At 39.2% G+C, this 18940-nt stretch overlaps 1 protein-coding gene across 2 annotated transcripts in view; it reads right to left on the bottom strand.

Annotated features, from left to right (window-relative positions):
* LRMDA (leucine rich melanocyte differentiation associated) overlaps window positions 1–18940 on the bottom strand; it is a 1159904-nt gene that overhangs the window by 57095 nt on the left and 1083869 nt on the right. The gene's annotated exons all lie outside the window — the stretch shown is intronic.

Genomic DNA, 18940 nt, shown 5'->3' with positions numbered 1-18940 from the left:
GAAAGCCCAGGTGTTTCCTTTTTCCCTGGGCCCTAGTGGGAAAGTTCAAATCATGCAAACCCTGGTGAACATACCGGAACCTCTCTCTGACACTACTGATAACCACAATAAAAACTAGCCGCTTCATTGAAGCCAAATGGGCCAGCCAGGATGCCTGTCCTGTTCTCTCCAGAAGGCCTCATGCGTAATGAATGTCTTTGTATCCTCTTGATCCACGTGTGGCATCATGAGTCTTGACATGGGATCCAATTATGGGAAGGGGTGACTGGTTCTGCCCTTTGCTGAGCAACCAAAAGACAACTGGCCCTCTGTGCAGGATGGTCAGAGTGGTGACCGCCACCACCTGGGAGACTTTCTGCTTCTGCTTTTGACTTGTTTTTAGGTTCTGTTGCCTGCTGGTTGGTCTGCATTTCTGAAGTCAGCACACCAGTGCACACTTTGAGCTGCATTTGCTGAGTTTACCACAAGTCTTTCTTTTAGATTGAAACAACCTAAGTCAAAGTTTCAATATTGGTATTTATGGACAGGAATAGAGATTGGAGTGCTCCTTAAAGTAGCCTTAGCCCAGACCTATCTTTGTACCTCAGACTGAATTCATATCTCAGTTCCAGCATCAGCTGTGACTTTTGCTCTGCTCAGGGAAAATCATCTTACCCCAAGACCACTAATTGTATCTCTCAACCAGGCATGGCCGCTGTTATATAATCAGGAGAAAGAACAATATTGATAACCTGTGCAGTATATAGGCCCACTGGGTGACACTGCGCCTGCAAAGAACAGCCACCACGCCATGTGCTGAGATCTACATCCTAGAAACAGATCACTCACTAGGTCCCAACAAAGCTTTAAAAGCCTCTACTGCTGCTGCCTATGTTTCTGTCACCAAAACCGAATCTGAGCTTCAGAGATATAGGGGAAGAACATTCATGCATTGCATAGTTCAGACCCTCATAAAAGATGACCTTGAATGCTTTATCCCTACAACTCAAAGAGTCAGAGGACAGCATCACCCAGACAACTGTAAACTTGACTGATAAAGATACTACCATCATATTGAGTGCTGTGGCTCATCAACATGCCAAATGGTTCATTCAAACACTACTTAAGCCAATGCTTCTACAGCCAATAAATCACAGCCTCGGGGGAAGTTCCTAACCCTGGTGATACTGAATTGGCACATTCTGGAGGAAGATAATTTATGTAAAACTGGGCAAGGTCAAGAAGATTCCCTGAAAGTATATCCAGCAATGAACACCAAAAGAGAAAAGGTGAGGGGTGGAGAAAACTAAAATAGAATTCCATAATTTAACCCAATTAGAAATCTAAAATTCCCTGAAATAATTTAACAATAGAAAATTTAAAAACATTGTGATTTGGCTTTTGTGTCTTCAAGACATGGGTTCTAAATTAACTCTCATCTCTGCTGGAGTTCACAAATTGGCAAACATCCTTGGCCTCAACTAGCAGTGGGGCTCAGATTACATCTATAACTGGGGATTTCACTAAATATAAAGGAACACTATACTCTTAGAAGAGTGATCAAATGTGCAACAGAGGACAGACAGTTATGCTTTACCTTCCTCATTGGAACTACTGCTGCTGCTGCTAAGTCACTTCAGTCGTGTCCGACTCTGTGACACGACCACATAGACAGCAGCCCACCAGGCTGCCCTGTCCCTGGGATTCTCCAGGCAAGAACTCTGGAGTGGGTTGCCATTTCCTTCTCCAGTGCATGAAAGTGAAAAGTGAAAGTGAAGTCGCTCATTTGTGTCCGACTCTTCGGGGCCCCATGGACTGCAGCCCACCAGGCTCCTCCATCCATGGGATTTTCCAGGCAAGGGTACTGGAGTGGGGTGCCACTGCCTTCTCCGCATTGGAACCACTGCCTTATCCAAACTCCCCATTACCTAAGTGCCCACTGTCTTCACAAGTTCTCTAGTGGACATGGATACTCTGACCCAATGAGTAATAAATTGAAAGAAAAATAAATCTTTGATACTTAAACTCAGCTTGAGAAAATGAGACTTCACTGATTAAAATGGGAATATTATTCCCTAGGTTAAAATATTTCATATAGCCTAATATAGATTTTAAAAAGGTCTACAGAAATTAAGATTCATCATACAAGAAGTACTTAAGGAAGGAGGCTGTTTTGCTTTTCTTTTCACCGTCCTCCCATTCAATAGTGATATTGTGCGTCATTAGTTTTCTCTTCTGCCACTTGAGCTTTTGGAGTCACAGCTAGGAAGAGTTTACTTAACCCAAGATCATGAGGACCTTATTCCTATGTTTTCTTCTGATCAGATCAGATCAGATCAGTCGCTCAGTCGTGTCCGACTCTTTGCGACCCCATGAATCGCAGCACGCCAGGCCTCCCTGTCCATCACCAACTCCCGGAGTTCACTCAGACTCACGTCCATCGAGTCAGTGATGCCATCCAGCCATCTCATCCTCTGTCGTCCCCTTCTCCTCCTGCCCTCAATCCCTCCCAGCATCAGAGTCTTTTCCAATGAGTCAACTCTTCGCGTGAGGTGGCCAAAGTATTGGAGTTTCAGCTTTAGCATCAGTCCTTCAAAAGAAATCCCAGGGCTGATCTCCTTCAGAATGGACTGGTTGGATCTCCTTGCAGTCCAAGGGACTCTCAACAGTCTTCTCCAACACCACAGTTCAAAAGCATCAATTCTTCGGCTCTCGGCCTTCTTCACAGTCCAACTCTCACATCCATACATGACCACAGGAAAAACCATAGCCTTGACTAGACGAACCTTTGTTGGCAAAGTAATCTACAATCTATTTTGAGTTAATTTCTCAGAGAAGTATAAGGAAGAGGTCCAACTCTATTATTTCGGATGTGGATATTGTGCTGTCCCAGCACCATTTGTTGAAATGACTATTCTTTCCTCACCTAAATGTTCTGATATTGTTGTTGAAAATAAATTGACCTTATATATAAGGTTTACTTTTGGATTCCCAGATCTATTGTATTGATGTCCATGCTTATCCTTAGGCCAGTACCATATTTTCTTCATGACTAGTTTTGCTGTAAGCTCTGAAACTGTGAAGTATGAATCCAACTTTGTCTTATTTTTTTAAGACCGTGTCTTCTATTCTGGATGTCTTTCATTTCCATATGAAATTTAAGATCAGCTTGTCAATTTCCACAAAAAACCTACGTGGGGTTTTTAATAGAGACTGTGTTGAATCTGAAGATCAAGAAGGGGAAAATGTTCATTGTAATAACATTGTCGTACAATCCATAAACACGGAGTGTCTTTCCATTCATTTAGGTATTCTTTAATTTCTCAGTCTTTTGAGTTTTGTAGTGTAACTTTTGCTCTTCTTTTATTAACTTTATTCCTAAGTAATGAATACTTTTACGTACTGTGGTAAATGGAGTTTTTTTTTAATTCATTTTGGATTGCTCATTACACATAAGATTTTTGTATAGTGATCTGCACCTGGCAACTTTGCTAGTTCATTTATTGGTTCTAGTAGATTTTCAGTGCATTCTTTGGGATTTTCTGATGTGTAAGGTCATCTGACTCCACCGTCAGGCAGCTGAAAGCATTCAGACCTCATACTTCCCCATTTCCTTTTGCCCACATCTGGGAAAGCCAATAAGAAAGTCTAGGTATTCCTTCCCTTGGTGTTGGAAGTTCAAATCCATGAGCCCTAGCCTGCACACAGGAACCAACATTCCAATCTATCCTTAGCCACAATAAAAGCAAAGGTCATTTGCCCCTTCCCCACTCAGGGTCAGAAAGCCTCATGATGTGAGTGATAAACGTTTTCATATTCTCTTGGTGCCTGTGTGGTATCAATAGTCTTCATATCTGAACTGAGTGGGAAAGTGAAATATTGATCCTACCCACTATGGGGCAACAATAAGAAAAAAGGCAAAAAACAGAAACAATTCAAACATTCTACAGTAGGGACAGCCATTAAAATTATATATCTGAGAACTAATAATATAGGAACGTGCTCATGATATAATATTGTGATAAAAAGTATAAAAATCAATATGCAAGATAATCTCAGTTTTCATTTTGAATATTAATATATGCACATACAGACATATGTAGAAGAAAGAACAGAAGAAAACATGTTAGAAGTATTACTGGGTTGGTTGTGGGATCACAAGTTTATTTTTATTCCTTAATGTTGTATATTTTTCAAACTTTTTATGAAGAATGTTTATTATTTATTTTATCATTAATCAATACAAATACAAGCCAAAAATCCTACCAGGGAGTCATAGGTCTAATTTAAAATTATAGTCTATCATAAAAAACTCTACAAACAATAAATGCTGGAAAGGGTATGGAGAAAAGAGAACCTTCTTACAGTGTTGGTGGGAATGTAAATTGATACAGCCACTATGGAGAATAGTATGGAAATTCCTTAAAAAACTAAAAATAGGACTACCATGTGACCCAGCAATCCTACTGCTGGGCATACACCCAGAGAAAACCTCATTCAAAAAGACACATGCACCCCAAAGTTCACTGCAGCACCGTTTACAGTAGCAGGATATGGAAGCAACCTAAATGTCCATCAACAGAGGAAAGGACAAAGAAGATGTGGTGCATACACACAATGGAATACTACTCAGCCATGAAAATGAATGAAATGATGCCATTTGCAGAGACACAGATGGACCTAGAGACTGTCGTACACAGTGAAGCACATCAGAAAGAGAAAAATGCTGCATATAGACACAAATGTGTGGACCGAGGAGCCTGGTAGGCTGCCGTCCACGGGGTCATAGGAGTCAGACACGACTGAGAGACTTCACTTTCACTTTTCCCTTTCATGCACCGAAGAAGGACATGGCAACCCACTCCAGTGTTCTTGCCTGAAGAATTACAGGGATGGGGGAGGCTGGTGGGCTGCCGTCTATGGGGTCGCACAGAGTCGGACACGACTGAAGCGACTTAGCAGCAGCAGCAGTATATGTGGAGTCTAGAAAATGGTACAGATGATCTTATCTGTAAAGCAGGAATAGAGACACAGACGTAGAGAACACAAGTATGGATACCAAGGGGAAAGTGGGGCTGGGATGATTTGGGAGATTGACATTGCCATATATACACTATAGATATAGATATTATATATAAAATAGATAACCAATGAGAACCTACTATGTAGCTCAGGGAACTCTACTCAGTGCTCTGTGGTGATGTATATGGGAAAGAAATTCAAAAATGAGGGGATATATGTACATATATTGCTGATTCATTTTGGTGTACAGCAGAAACTAATACAACATTATATAGCAACTATACTTCAATAAAAATGAATTTAAGAAAACAGAATTGGGTACTAGGTGGCTTGATTTGGCTAAAGTACAGATACCTGAGACTTCTCCTGAGACACCTGTCTTTAGTTAGCTTAGTTAGGGCTTTGCATCTATTTAATTATAATTTCCATTGGTGCTGAATTAATCATCCAATAAAAATAAAGCATTGGAACAAGTTTTCTTCTGGAAAGCATGCGGTTAGCATAACATTTACAAAATAAACACATGCAAGAAAAAAAGGAAAAGTAGAAAGGAGATAAGAAGGAAACAATCTCTTGCAAGAGCTTTTGATTAGCTTTGGTATTTACAGATTCATCTTTCGTAACATCTTTTTTTCTTTGTTCCCGTGTTCATTCTCCAGCTATAGTCTCAGTTTACCGTTATTATCCATTGCTAACTTTACTCAATGTTTTCTAATTCTGCAGTCTGTTTCTTAGGTCTCCCAAGAAGACTGCTTGCAGAGATATACTTGTAAAATATAGAGCCCTTGCTATTTTATAGCCCTGACAACATTTCAAATTTTCAAGGCAGAGAGGACTCTTCAAAAAGTGACTCTTGCTTTATCTTCTAATAAAGCTCTTTGCCCAGAATATCTTTTCTTCCTTGCATCTGCCTCATCTTTTTGATCAAGTGTTTCTTCTACTGTCTTTTCTGAATTTATCTCCATCTACACAGCATAGCAAAGCATGAGTGCTCAGTCGTGTCTGACTCTTTGTGACCCCATGGACTGCAGCCCACCAGACTCCTCCGTCTGTGGGATTTCCCAGGAAAGAATACTGGAGCAGGATGCCATTTCCTCCTCCAGGGGATCTTCCTGACCCAGGGATCTCATCCGCATCTCTTCCGTCCCCTGCATTGGTGGGCAGGTTCCACGAGCACCACCTGGGAAATCTTCTCTGCACTGAAGTAACTTGTGTGAAAGTGAAAGCCACTCAGTCGTCCCTGACTCTTTGCACCCCCATGGACTATACTGCCCATGGAATTCTCCAGGCCAGAATGCTGGAGTGGGTAGCCTTTCCCTTCTCCAGGGGATCTTCCCAACCCAGGGACTGAACCCAGGTCTCCCAGTTTGCAGGCAGATTCTTTAGCAACTTGTGTGGTAGGATAATATTTTTGAAATGTCTCCTTCGGTCACCCTGTCATTGGTCTTCCATGCTGTCTTTCTCTAGATCTGTGATTTTAACTCTTTTCTGACCCCTGTCATCTCTGTGAGGTTGTCTTTCTGTGGGGAGGCAATGTTGGCAAGGCAGGTGGAGGTTATCTCCTCATTCCTGTTTATCAAAAGGTGTTACTTTTTTTCTATTTTACAAGCCGGTCTTCAGTGAAGGAATACACTGGAAAACAGGTTAATAGTTTTAAAAATTTTGAACTGTAAAGCTTAACCTGAAGAAGACTGGACAGATAGAAAATGTGGGCTGTGAAGGAACAGATTAGGAAGGTAACAGGGATAGGATCTTTCTCACGGATAGGATACTGGCTGAAGCTCTGGAAAGGTAGACAATCACATTTGGGGTCACAGATTCTGGGAGACCTCAATAGTGATCCGGAGTTCTCCATTTGTGCAACAGAATTTTAGAGCCAGAAGGAATTATAAGATCCTCTAATCTGTCTTCGTTACTGTACAAGCAAAGAATGAATCCCTAGAGAAATCAAGTGGCTTTCTCGGGTTACTGGGTCACACCACAATCCTGTGGCAGGATTAAAATTGGGTTCTTCTAGACTTCCTGTGTGTGCCCTTCCCACCACATTCACTTACTCTACATGTAGGACCAGGGCACCCCTCGTGGCTCAGATGGTAAAGAATCTGCCTGCAATGTGGGAGACCCATGTTTGATCCCTGGGTTGGGAAGATCCACTGGAGGAGGAAATGGAAACCTACGTCAGTATTTTTGCCTAGAAAATCCCATGGACAGAGGAGCCTGGGGTGCTATAGAGTCCATGGTGTTGCAAAGAGTCCTGGGAACATGACTACATGACTAATATTTTCACTTGCACATGTAATATCAGTCCTTCCTGCAACTCTCTGGAAATGATCATTACCAACGGAATGATCCCAGGCATGACTGCTCATTGTTCTGCTCTCTGATAAGGGAAAAAAGGGACTTTGACATGAGTCTCCTGAAAACCTTATGGTACAAGTTTGTGTCTGAAACTTTACACATGAGGGGATCTGAAACACTCAGATACTTTTGCACTGTGGTTGGAGCAAACTGATCCTAAATCTCAGCTCAGAGATCTATTTTCCATCCCTGTTGAGCAGCCCAGGGACTCAGTGAGGGGTCTGAGTTTGAGATAATCCAGACTGAACATTTCACTGACCCCTCACCTCCACACACATGTACATGGATGTGTACACACGAACACACACACACTGTCTCTTCCTCTCAACATCACTTATCTTGGCTTAAGCTTGTCTGCCTGTACCACCTGTGACCTGGATGTTATAATCACAAGGCCAAAAGGGAACCATCCAGGAATCATCTAGCTAATGGAATTCTGTCTTCACAAAAGCAGCCTCAATGTTTTCCAGTCAAGCTGCCACTCTCTGTTCGCTTATGCAGTAACTCTGCAAACCATCATTCAGTGCCAGCAGGGGAAGAATAAACTGGTTCTCATTTCCCCAAATTAATCAAAGTTAGCATTTTGTAGGGATTGCATTTATCATCTCATAACAGTTTGACAAATGAGGATCCTCCACATCCTTTCCTTGTTAGTCTGTACACTCAGCCCTCTGGGTTGCTTAGACATTCCCACTTCAGGCTAATTTCAAGAAATTCCAGAAAATGGTTAGAAACTAAGGTTGTAAGATGCTTTAGACGTGGGTGAATGCTCTTTGCCTCTTTTTTTTTTGCTGGAGACAAACCTGTCCTCTCAGTTCTTCATCACTCACATCCCAGAGAGTAAATATGCTTCATCTGATTGGTAATAGCTTCCACATCCTATCTTGGGAAGGAACTTAAAGTCTTATTTGGACTCACAAGGAAGGAGAGACCTAATACATTAGTGACGTACGATGGCCTGAGCTGCAGGAAAATAATCGCAAGTCTCCAGCATGGTTTGAGTGTTTGATTTAGGTAGAATATGACACTGCAGATAAAGGTGGAGATGAGGGAGAGGCACGCTCACTCTGTGAGTCCTAAGCCAGGCCTCCACTGTCCCCCGGAAACAACATTGACTTGGCAGTCCAGCACACACCTGGCCTTGTCCTTATCCACTCTGTCTCTTGCCTTCTTCACTAAAAACACCGTTCTCTTTTGTAGCATGACAACATTCCATAACAAGGCCTGAGCAGCTCTGAGACTCTAGACAAGTTGGAAGCCACTATAAAATACATATTTCTTCTGAAGGTAAGCTTTAGAAGGAAACGTTCCAAAAGGCTTATTGTCTTTTGTTCATGTCTGGCCTATCAGAATTTATTATGACTCAGATACAAAGGCTCTTGAATGGATATAGAATAAACATGGACTCATGGGCATGGTCCAGACCCATGATTTGATTGCCATGGTAGACATTTGTCTCCTTCATGACCCAAATGAAACCCACCACTAACCCAGTCAACCTCATCTTCCCCAGTGGGCTCCTAGACTATTAATAGTAGCATCTGTCTGACCTGGGAACTTGTAAGAAATTAAAATCTCAACCCTACTTACATACTTGCTCTCACACTTACTCTATTCATACTCACTCACTCATATTTACTCTATTCACTCTCACACTTACTGAATCAGAATTTCTGAAATTGGGGTGCAGCAATTTATTTTTGAGACAGTCATTTGAGTGATTCTGATGCATGCCAACATTTGAAAATCAACATCTTGCAATGCTGCCTAATAGCCTTTTCTGCAAAGATGGAAAGCATGTCCTCTGCTTGTACTGTATACTATCACAGTCACTAGCCACATGAGACTCCTGAGCATTTGAAATGTGCAAGTGAGCGATTTAATTTTTAATTTTATTGAATTTTAATAAATTTAAATGTACCTAAGCATATGTGGCAAGTGGCCAATATACAAGATAGCGTAACTCTAGGCTGGTAGTATTTAAATATTTGGGGTTCTGAGAACTTTTTGAGAATCTTGTGAAATCTATAAACCTATCCATAGGAAAAAATGCACCTGTTCCAATAAACAAAATTTGGTAAACAGCTTCTGGAGGTTAAAGGAAATTGCAGAGCATTCAAAAAAATTCATTAAGTATCCACTCTCAAAATTTCCAGCAGAATTTACAATTTACAAGTCATAGTTAAACTGTTAAAATAAATCATCTTTATATGTATCATGTAAAAACTTATTTTCTAAACCAATGAAAACACAGATTGACATAGATTGAGGTCTAAGACATGTATTCAAAAATATTTCACCAAACCAATTTTCTGGACCCAAAAACAGCTTTGATGCCAAACATTAGAAAGCCCAGCCAAATTTTACAAAATTTTAGAAACCCCAGCAAAATTCTAATTTTGCCTAAGAACATCTGTCCCCATTTTAAAATATCCCTCAATTGTTGCCACTGATATGTGTTGCAACACTGATCAGGCCAGTAGGATATGAAAACTTATATAGGAAAGTACAGAAGTGCCCACAGTTTTTGGATATCTGATAGGATGGATGCCACCTTCCCATGGAAGACTACGCTCTTGCAGAAGGACTGATCTGCATGTGGAAGGTGAATTTTGTCCCCTATCTCCAAACTCTTTTCTGATGTAAAAACAGGTGGTCCTGAGGTCTGTATGCCAATCTCCCCACCTTTCGTATTCCTCTATAACTATTTAAAACCCACCATCTCTGAAGCTCAGCTGAAAAATGCTGCCTCCACTATGTAACACTAAGATTTCCATTTTGCAGAATCTTAGACTGTACATCCCTTCCTCCACTGCCCCAATCACAGCATTTGTAACATTCACCTGAAATTTTGTGATTTATACTTCTGTCTTCCCAATTACAAGTTCATCCAGGAGACGGGTCATATATTTTTTCTTTTTGTAACTTGCATATTTTCCACCTCAGAGATGAAAGCAAGACAGGTGTATACACACACTTATCAAGTAAATAACTCAGATTTAACTAGTATTTGAGCGCTCATATGGAACAAATCTTGTGCTAGACAATGTCTCATGTCCTTGCATTCAGTCACCACAACAGCCCTGAGAGGCATATAGCATTAGATTCAGGTTGAAGATATGAAGGCTCAGAGATACTGGACAAAGTTTCCGATCCTAGTGTAAAGTTAAATTTAAGTGGGGGCGTCAGCGTGAAGACACCTGGGTTCAAATTGCAGCTCCACCACCTATAGCTGTGTGACCCTGGATGTGCTGTTTATGTGAAACCCCAGTTCTTTCAAGAAATAGGGCTGGTAATTGTAGCTAACTCACAGGGAGAAAATAATATTAGTGCATAGAATACTGTCCACATCATGACTTCTAAATATCTTTATCCAGTAAAAGTAATCAGTTTTCCTTGGGCAAATGGTTAATTTCAGGGTTAGGACAAGAAAAACCTAAGTCTGAAGAAAAGAAGAAAAATAAGGAACAGTACAATAAATAATGGGAGAACATAAAAAATACAAGGCCAAATGAAAGGTCTCCAAATGGGAAAATCTTAGATAATTCAATTGACAAAGTAAAGATAGGAACAGATTATAATTCATAGAATAAAGTAAGGACCTGAGAGCATAATGAAATAAATATAAAGATACATAGGTACATTGATAGATAGTAAGAAGAGAACAGTACACTTTTCCTTACAACAAAATTTCAGCTAATAAATATGGAAGGAGTGATGGAAGTAGAAAAACAACCATTTGGCAAACACCACAGTAACACTGTTGCAGGGAAGGACCACCGATGGACGCTAAGACTGATGATGAGCCTCTGACTACTTAGATAGTCTCCAAGTTTCCTCCCACAGGATAAGTATTAAATTCAAAGGCAAAACCACAACTTTAAAGTGGAAAAAACTCACAAATAAGATAGGCAGGCTACAGTCCAGAGGGTGGCAATGAATTAGACATAACACAGCAAATAACACTTTTACACTTTTTTCCACTATGCACATATTTTTGAGACTTTTCCATGCTGTTTTGTGTATGAGTAGCTCAGTGCTTTTTTTTACTCAGTAATATCCCATTGTATGGACATACCAATATATTTGGAGTTGGGTTGTTTCTTTTTTTTGTTTTGGTTACTATGAATAATGCTGATATAAACATTTGTGGACAGGGAAGTCTGGCATGCTGCAGTTCATGAATGTTCACCCACCCATTGACAGACATTTGGATTTCACCTTGTTAGAGATTTGTTAGATATCACGCACTATAATTTTTAAAAATCTTTTCATTTTGAATTAATTTCCAACTCACAAAAAGTTGAAAAATTAGTCAAAACAATTCTTTCAGAGCCCCCCAATATTAACATCTTATATAAACACAGTATAATTATCAAACATTAATACAATACAATTGTCTCCTCTAAATACCTTACTCAAAATTTTCCAATATTCTTTTTTTGGTAGGGGATCAAACTCAGGGTCACTAATTTCAATTAGTCATCACGTCTGCTTAGTTTCCTTTCCTCTGGAACAGTTGCCAATTCTTTCTTTGTTTTACAAGACATATTTTTTAAAAAACTGGGTATTTATTTTTATGAAATATCCCTCAATGTGGACTTTTTCGATGTTTCTTCATGAGTAAATTAAGGTAATGCATATTTGACAAGAATAGCATGCTGGTGCTTTTTCACTGCATTATATCAGGAGGTACATAATGTTAATTTGTGATGTTAATTTGGATAACACAGTTTAGGTGATAACTCAGCTTAGGTTATATCCGTGGATGAAGATGTAGTCCATTCATGAAATGGACTATTATTATCTAGAAAAAGGGAGGAAGTATTAACGCATATGATAGCATAGATGAACCTTGAAAACATCATACTAAGTGAAATTCAAAGCCAGTCACAAAAGACCACATTCTATGATTCTATTCCTATGAAATCCAGAACTGGAAAATCTATAGAGATAGAAAGCAGATGACTAGTTGACAGGGGTTGGAAAGTATATGGGGAATGGAGAGTGATTTCAAATGAGTAGGGGATTCCTTCCTGGGATAGTGAAAATGTCCTAAAATTACATAATGGTGACAAGTGTACAATTCTGTAAATCTATTAAAAAGAACTATACTGTTACACTTTAAATGAGTGAATTTTATTATATGTGAATTATATCTCAATAAAAGTATTTTTAAAAGAATTGTGTCTGGCACATATAAATGTTCTAAAAAAATGTGGCACACACTGCTGCCACCAATGACAATGATGATTGGTGGTGACGATACTGTTGTTGTTTCCTCACTGGAGCTTGTGGCCTGCCCAGCATCAACTTGTGAGGCTTATAAATAGGCTGGGGAAAAATGACTTACTTATTTAACTGCCTTTTCCTATCCACAGGGAAGCCAGACAATCCCTCTCTCCCCTGCTGCTGCTGCTGCTGCTGCTGCTGCTAAGGCGCTTCAGTCATGTCCGACTCTGTGTGACCCCACAGACAGCAGCCCACCAGGCTCCCCCGTCCTTGGGATTCTCCAGGCAAGAACACTGGAGTGGGTTGCCATTTCCTTCTCCAATGCATGAAAATGAAAAGTGAAAGTGAAGTCGCTCAGTCGTGCCCGACTCTTAGCGACTGCATGGACTGCAGCCTACCAGGCTCCTCCATCCATGGGATTTTCCAGGCAAGAGTACTGGAGTGGGGTGCCATCGCCTTCTCTGCTCTCTCTCTCCCCTAACTGAGGGGAAAAAAAAGGGTTGAAGAAGGAGCTATTTCAGTTGCAAGCACAGATGCAAAGATGAAGATGCCAACATTCCAGGACAAACTGTGACCCAGGAGAGACAGAGCCATCTATTTAGCTTTTATGGATTTCTTTTTACTTATCTCTCTGTTGTTTACTAAATAATCGATTTATTTTTCAGCTTTCAAAGGGCTGCATTACTGCCATGTGTTGTTGTTCAGTTCCCAATGCATCAGGTAAGAAAAACCCAGGTATGTTTATTGCAGGTGCAAAGACTTGATCAGGATGACAAACAGCTGTGAATTTTTAGAGGAAGAGACTGGGGGTAAACTTTAGAGGGCTCTGCATGCCAGGTGGGAGGAGCTGACCAGACAGGCAGGTGGCACATTGTATAGGCCCACATTCCAGCCCTAGGGACTTGCAGACCATCTCCCATCTCTACAAATGGAAATACTGAAGACAGCATGAATGCCACCTCATCTTGGGTCTCAGATCAGCCTTAAACAGCTGAGGGTTGTCATTAATCTTGAGGAGCTTCCAAACATAGTATTTGGCTGGAATTTATGAGAGGACTTTGAGGCTTGCTCCTTGCTGCTCACAGCCTCCAATCCTTGATTATTGTGAATGAAGCAAAGCCAAAGCAAACAATGCTGATGGCTGAGCACAGGCAGAGCTAGCCCTGAGGTGTCACAATCAAAACTCACAAACAGTTGTTCCACTGTACAAGCCCATGCAGCAGGCTTTTCTGAAATTAATAAATGTCCATGGAGTTCTCCTCAAAAGGAAGCTCTGATACTCTGGAAGAAAAAAAAAAGGGGGGGGGGAGGCCAAAGGGAATTGCTCTCTGAAGCTACATTCTTAACTAATTTGTTCCGAATCTCCTCCAGTCATACATGTGAGAAATGACATCTGAGGGCAAGGGGTAACAGTTCAGAGATAAAACAAGTTGAAGGCATTTAAAGTGCTTGCCAAGGAAAAGTGCTCATCTGATAAAAATTTAGACAGGAAGGATGCCAAAAACCAGGAGAGACACAACTGAGAGATGTGATGAGGTGATTGCTGGTCCAGCTGTCAGACTTGTCAATGGTGTGGAGATGCCAGATTTTAACTCAAATGCAACGTCAGCTCCAGAGCTGCCTCTATTTCCCCGCATGGTTTTCATTAAGAAAGCACGAAGACTTGATTCCAACTATAAATACATTATTTGGGGCCAGTTCAAGATGTAAATTAGTTGGTTGATCCATCTTCTCTTCAAAAACAGGATGGAAGTAGAAGGAAGAGAATATAGTCTGACACCTCCACCATTACAACACTGGAATAGAACCAGGGAGGATTTACTTGAGTTGTAGTTGTGGGCAGGCTGGAAGATAAGACATGAAGGGTAGGGTGGGGCTTGAATTGCCTTGAGGAAGGCAGTATTTTCTATATTAGTCTTTAAGAGTCCCACCAGAAACAATGGTATGAGGAGTGGCAACTCCTGTATAATTCTGGAATGTCAAACCAGATCAGGATTCTGTGTTACCATAAATACTGACCATAAATACAGGCCTAGGTATATGCGGGCTGTAAGACTGTAGGCAACATTGTGTTCCATCCGCTTGCTTAAAATACATAAGATAAATATATAAAAAGAAAGGTTGAACTTTTTTTACAGGAAAGAAAAGGACTAGGGCCATGGAAGTATACCCTCCCATTCAGTTCAGTTCAGTTTAGTCGCTCAGTTGCGTCCAACTCTTTGCAACCCCATGAATTGCAGCTAGGTGTTGTTAAGGAATTGGGTGAAGAAAGGCGGACAATTTAAAGCTCCTGATATAATTATAGTTATCAAATACTTACTTGTTCCTTTCAAATTATTATTCTCCTCATATAATCCATGAAACTCACCATAATGAATCTGTTCAGGGCACTGGAAGGCAAGAAACTTGTACCCCAACCCACCACCAACCGAAAGTTAATGAATAGAGGGAATATCTTCTTAGATAATTTAAAAGTCAGTATACAACATCAAAGCCTCTTTCTCCTTGTTATGCTTGCCAACTCAGTGCTCTCTCTAGTTTCTATACTTAGCAGAGCACACCCAGACCTTTTTAAACATAAACTTCTTAGCCAGATATGCATATTCTTCTTGGTGGAACAAACATCCATATTTAGATCCTGTAGGCATTGTCCCCCAAAGGAAGCATCAGGGCCAGGAGATTTAGGAAACATTAAAGTTTCCTTACAAAGATGGCTAGGCTGATGTCTCTTGCTTGCAGGCACATGGTAGACTTTGAAGCATAATAATCGATAAGCAATGAGCTATCAAGGAGATGCTGGGTGAAAAGAGGGTTTTCTGATACTTTCAATTCCAATCAAGAAGGGTAACAGGGAAAGAATTTACCCCTCAACACCTCAAACAACTAACACATTGAACAAAATGTATAAAAGGAGAGTTTTCAATCATTCAACATATGGTAGAGCTGGATGGTGTGCACTAAGGGAGGGGAAACAAATGAAGTAATTTCCAGGGTTGTTTAATTTGCTGCCCAAAGAGAATTTCCAGGTCCCACAACAGAAACAGGGACCCAAATGGAGCCCACAGTTTCTCTGAATAGAAGAGGTGGTGCTAGGAGCAAGAGGTCAAATTAGCTAAAATTCAAAGGGTAGATTACTGAAGAGGAAAGAGCTGCACTGAAAGAGTTCTGGGAAATGACAGATAATCAGCCTCACGTCTTTAGCTGACCAGGGCATGTGTATAAGGCAATTACATGAGTCTCGGAAGAAAACCACCTGAAGGGAACACAAGGAATAATCCCAAGACATTACACAGAGCGGGGAAGAGTTCATATGCCCACCACCTAGAATGGAAAATCTATTAAATCACGAGGCTATGGACAGAGTACCCAGAGGATATAGGCTCAACAGTGGGGCAAAATTATCCCTAGATTAAGGCAGCTTTTGGGACAACTAGCAAAACTCAAAAGCAAATCTTGAAAGGCAACAAATCAAGGAAACAATGAAAGGTATATTCACTGGAAAAGAAGAAATAAAACAGTCTCTGTTTGCAGACAACATGACTGGCTATTTAGAAAGTCCCACTGAATCTATAAAATAACTCCTAGAATAAGAGAGTTCAATAAAGTGGCAGGTAGAAAATGGACACGGAAAAATCAATACCATTCTCTACATGCTGAAAATGAATAAGTGAAATCTGAACTCAATAATTCAGTGCTATTTAAAACTGCTCAAAGAATATGAAATACTTAGGTATAAGTTTAATGAAATACATAAAAGATCTTTATGATGAAGATTACAAAAAGTTGTAAAAAGTAATTTTTTAAAATTCTGTTCACTTGGAGACGGATACCATGTTCATGGATTTGAAGACCAATTGTGGTTAAAACATCATTCTTCCTAAACTGATCTATAGGTTTAATACCTATAAAAATCTCAACAAATATCTTCATAGACATAGACAAGCTTACATTAATATTTATCCAAAAGGAAAGCAGTTAGAATAGTTAAAACAATTTTCAAAAGAATAAAATGGGAGAAATCACTCTTTTGAATATTAAAGTTTATTATGGAAATATATATTATTGCTGGAAAGATAGATTTATCACTGGTACAATACAGACAAGCCAGAAAAAGATCCACACAAATATGAACAATTGATTTTTTTTAATGGAACAAAACAATTCAATGGAGAAAGAAGAGTACTTACAATAAATGATGCTGGAGGCAACTGGACATTCACTAGCCCAAACAAACAAACACACACCTCAAAACCTCATACTATATACAAATTTAACACAATGGGAATCATCAGCTTAAATTTATAATGTAATAAAACTCCCTAATTTCCCCAAAAGATATTTGGAATAGAGAACTAGGCAGAATTTATAGGACTGAGACCAAAGCACAATTCATAACAGGAAAATTTGATGTTTTAGACCCCTTCAAAATTAAAAATGTTTGGTGAATGAGAGATCTTTTTTTAAAAAAGATGCAAAGGTAAAAGTACATTATGTGGCAAAAAATTAAATTAAGTCAGAAGTAAATAAGATAAAGCTAACTGAAAAATCTGAACATATTTAGAAACAAAATATTAACTAAAACTGTAATTCAAGAAAGAAATCAAACTGGAAATTTAAAAAACTAATTAAAACAATATATCAAAATTTGGGGAATGGATCTGAAATATTATTTAGAACAAAATTTATAGGACTAAAGATCAATATTAGAAAAAATAGGTCTCAAATCAGTGCCTTCCCCTCTAACTTAGGGCTTCCCTTATGGCTCAGCTGGTAAAGAATCTGCCTGCAATATGGAAGACCCGGGTTCGATCCCATGGTTGGGATCCATGGAGAAGGAAAAGGCTACCCACTCCAGTATTCTGGCCTGGAGAATTCCATGGATTGTATAGTCCATGGGGTCACAAAGAGTCGGACACGACTGAGCAACTTTCACTTCACTTCACTAACTTAAAAAAAACAACTGTAAAAAGAGAAAACTAAAAGGAAAGCAAGTAGCAAAGAAATAATAAAAATAAGAGCAAATATTAATAAAATTGAGAACAAAAAAAAAAAAGAAAAGAAAATCAAAGATGGTCTTGAAAAAGATCAATAAAACCATATGCCTCTAGTCAGACTGAATCAGAAAAAATGAGAGAACTCTTAAATTAGCAATACCAAGAATGAAAGAAGTAAAAGTAATACAGATTAATACTGAAATTAAAAAGATAATAGAACTTTATAAATGCCATTAATTTCAACAAATGAAGTAAAATAACTAAATCTTTGGTAAATACAAAACATGAAAGTTCATTCAAGAAAAAATGTACAGCATGAATAGCACTATATATATATTAAATACAATTAATTTGAATTAAAAATTCTCCCTAAGATCAGGAACCCAGGAAGGCCACTTTTACAAATTCTATTCAACATTTAGTGTTTTAAGGGATGAAATAGAAACAAAAAGAATATGTAAAACTGCCTTTCTTTGCAAAGGACAGGATCATCTATATAGAAAATCACATGGTATATACAGAAATAAGCTGTTGGAACTTAAAATGGGTTTATAAAAGTAGCTGTGTACAAGATGAATATACAAAAATCTACTGAATCTACACATAAAAGCAACAATCAGAAATTGAAATTAAGCAATAGCATAAAAACATGAAATACTAAGGGATGGGCCTGTAAATTGAAAACACACATTCCTGAATGAAATTAAATAGCACCTAAATAATTGGAAATATAAAACTTGCAATTGGATTGGAAGAATCAACATCATTAACATTTCAGTGCTACTCAAATTGATCTACAAAACATCAATCAAAATCCCTGCAGGAATTTCTTTGAGAATTTGGCAAATTCTAAAACTTATACATAAATTAAAAGGACCTAAAATAGTTAAAATACCTTTGGAGACCTGGTCTGTATTTAAGTCTTAAAATAAGCTAAAGGATGGCACTAGTGGTAAGGAACCTGCCAGCCAACTCTGGAAACATAAAAGACATGGGTTCGATCCCTGGACCAGGAAGATCCCCTGGACGAGGGCACAGAAACCCACTCCATTGTTCTTGCCTGGAGAATCCCATGGACAGAGAAGCCTGGCGGGCTACAGCCCATAGAGTCGCAAAGAGCAGGACACTACTGAGGTGACTTCACATGCACTCACACATGAGCTGCAGAAATCAAGATTGTGCAGTATTGGCAGTAAGAGCAATAGATCAATGAAGCAAAGGAGAAAATTCAGAAATGCATCCACATGCATGTAATTAGTTTAATTTTTACAAAGATGTCAAGGCAATTAATAAGAAATTAATAATCTTTTAAACAAATGGTGCTAAAACAAAACAAACAAACAAACAAAAACAAA

This window comes from Bos indicus x Bos taurus, chromosome 28 (assembly GCF_003369695.1).
Source record: "Bos indicus x Bos taurus breed Angus x Brahman F1 hybrid chromosome 28, Bos_hybrid_MaternalHap_v2.0, whole genome shotgun sequence".
In the NCBI taxonomy this organism is placed as follows: domain Eukaryota; kingdom Metazoa; phylum Chordata; class Mammalia; order Artiodactyla; family Bovidae; genus Bos; species Bos indicus x Bos taurus.
This window is presented reverse-complemented; position numbering and strand designations above follow the sequence as displayed.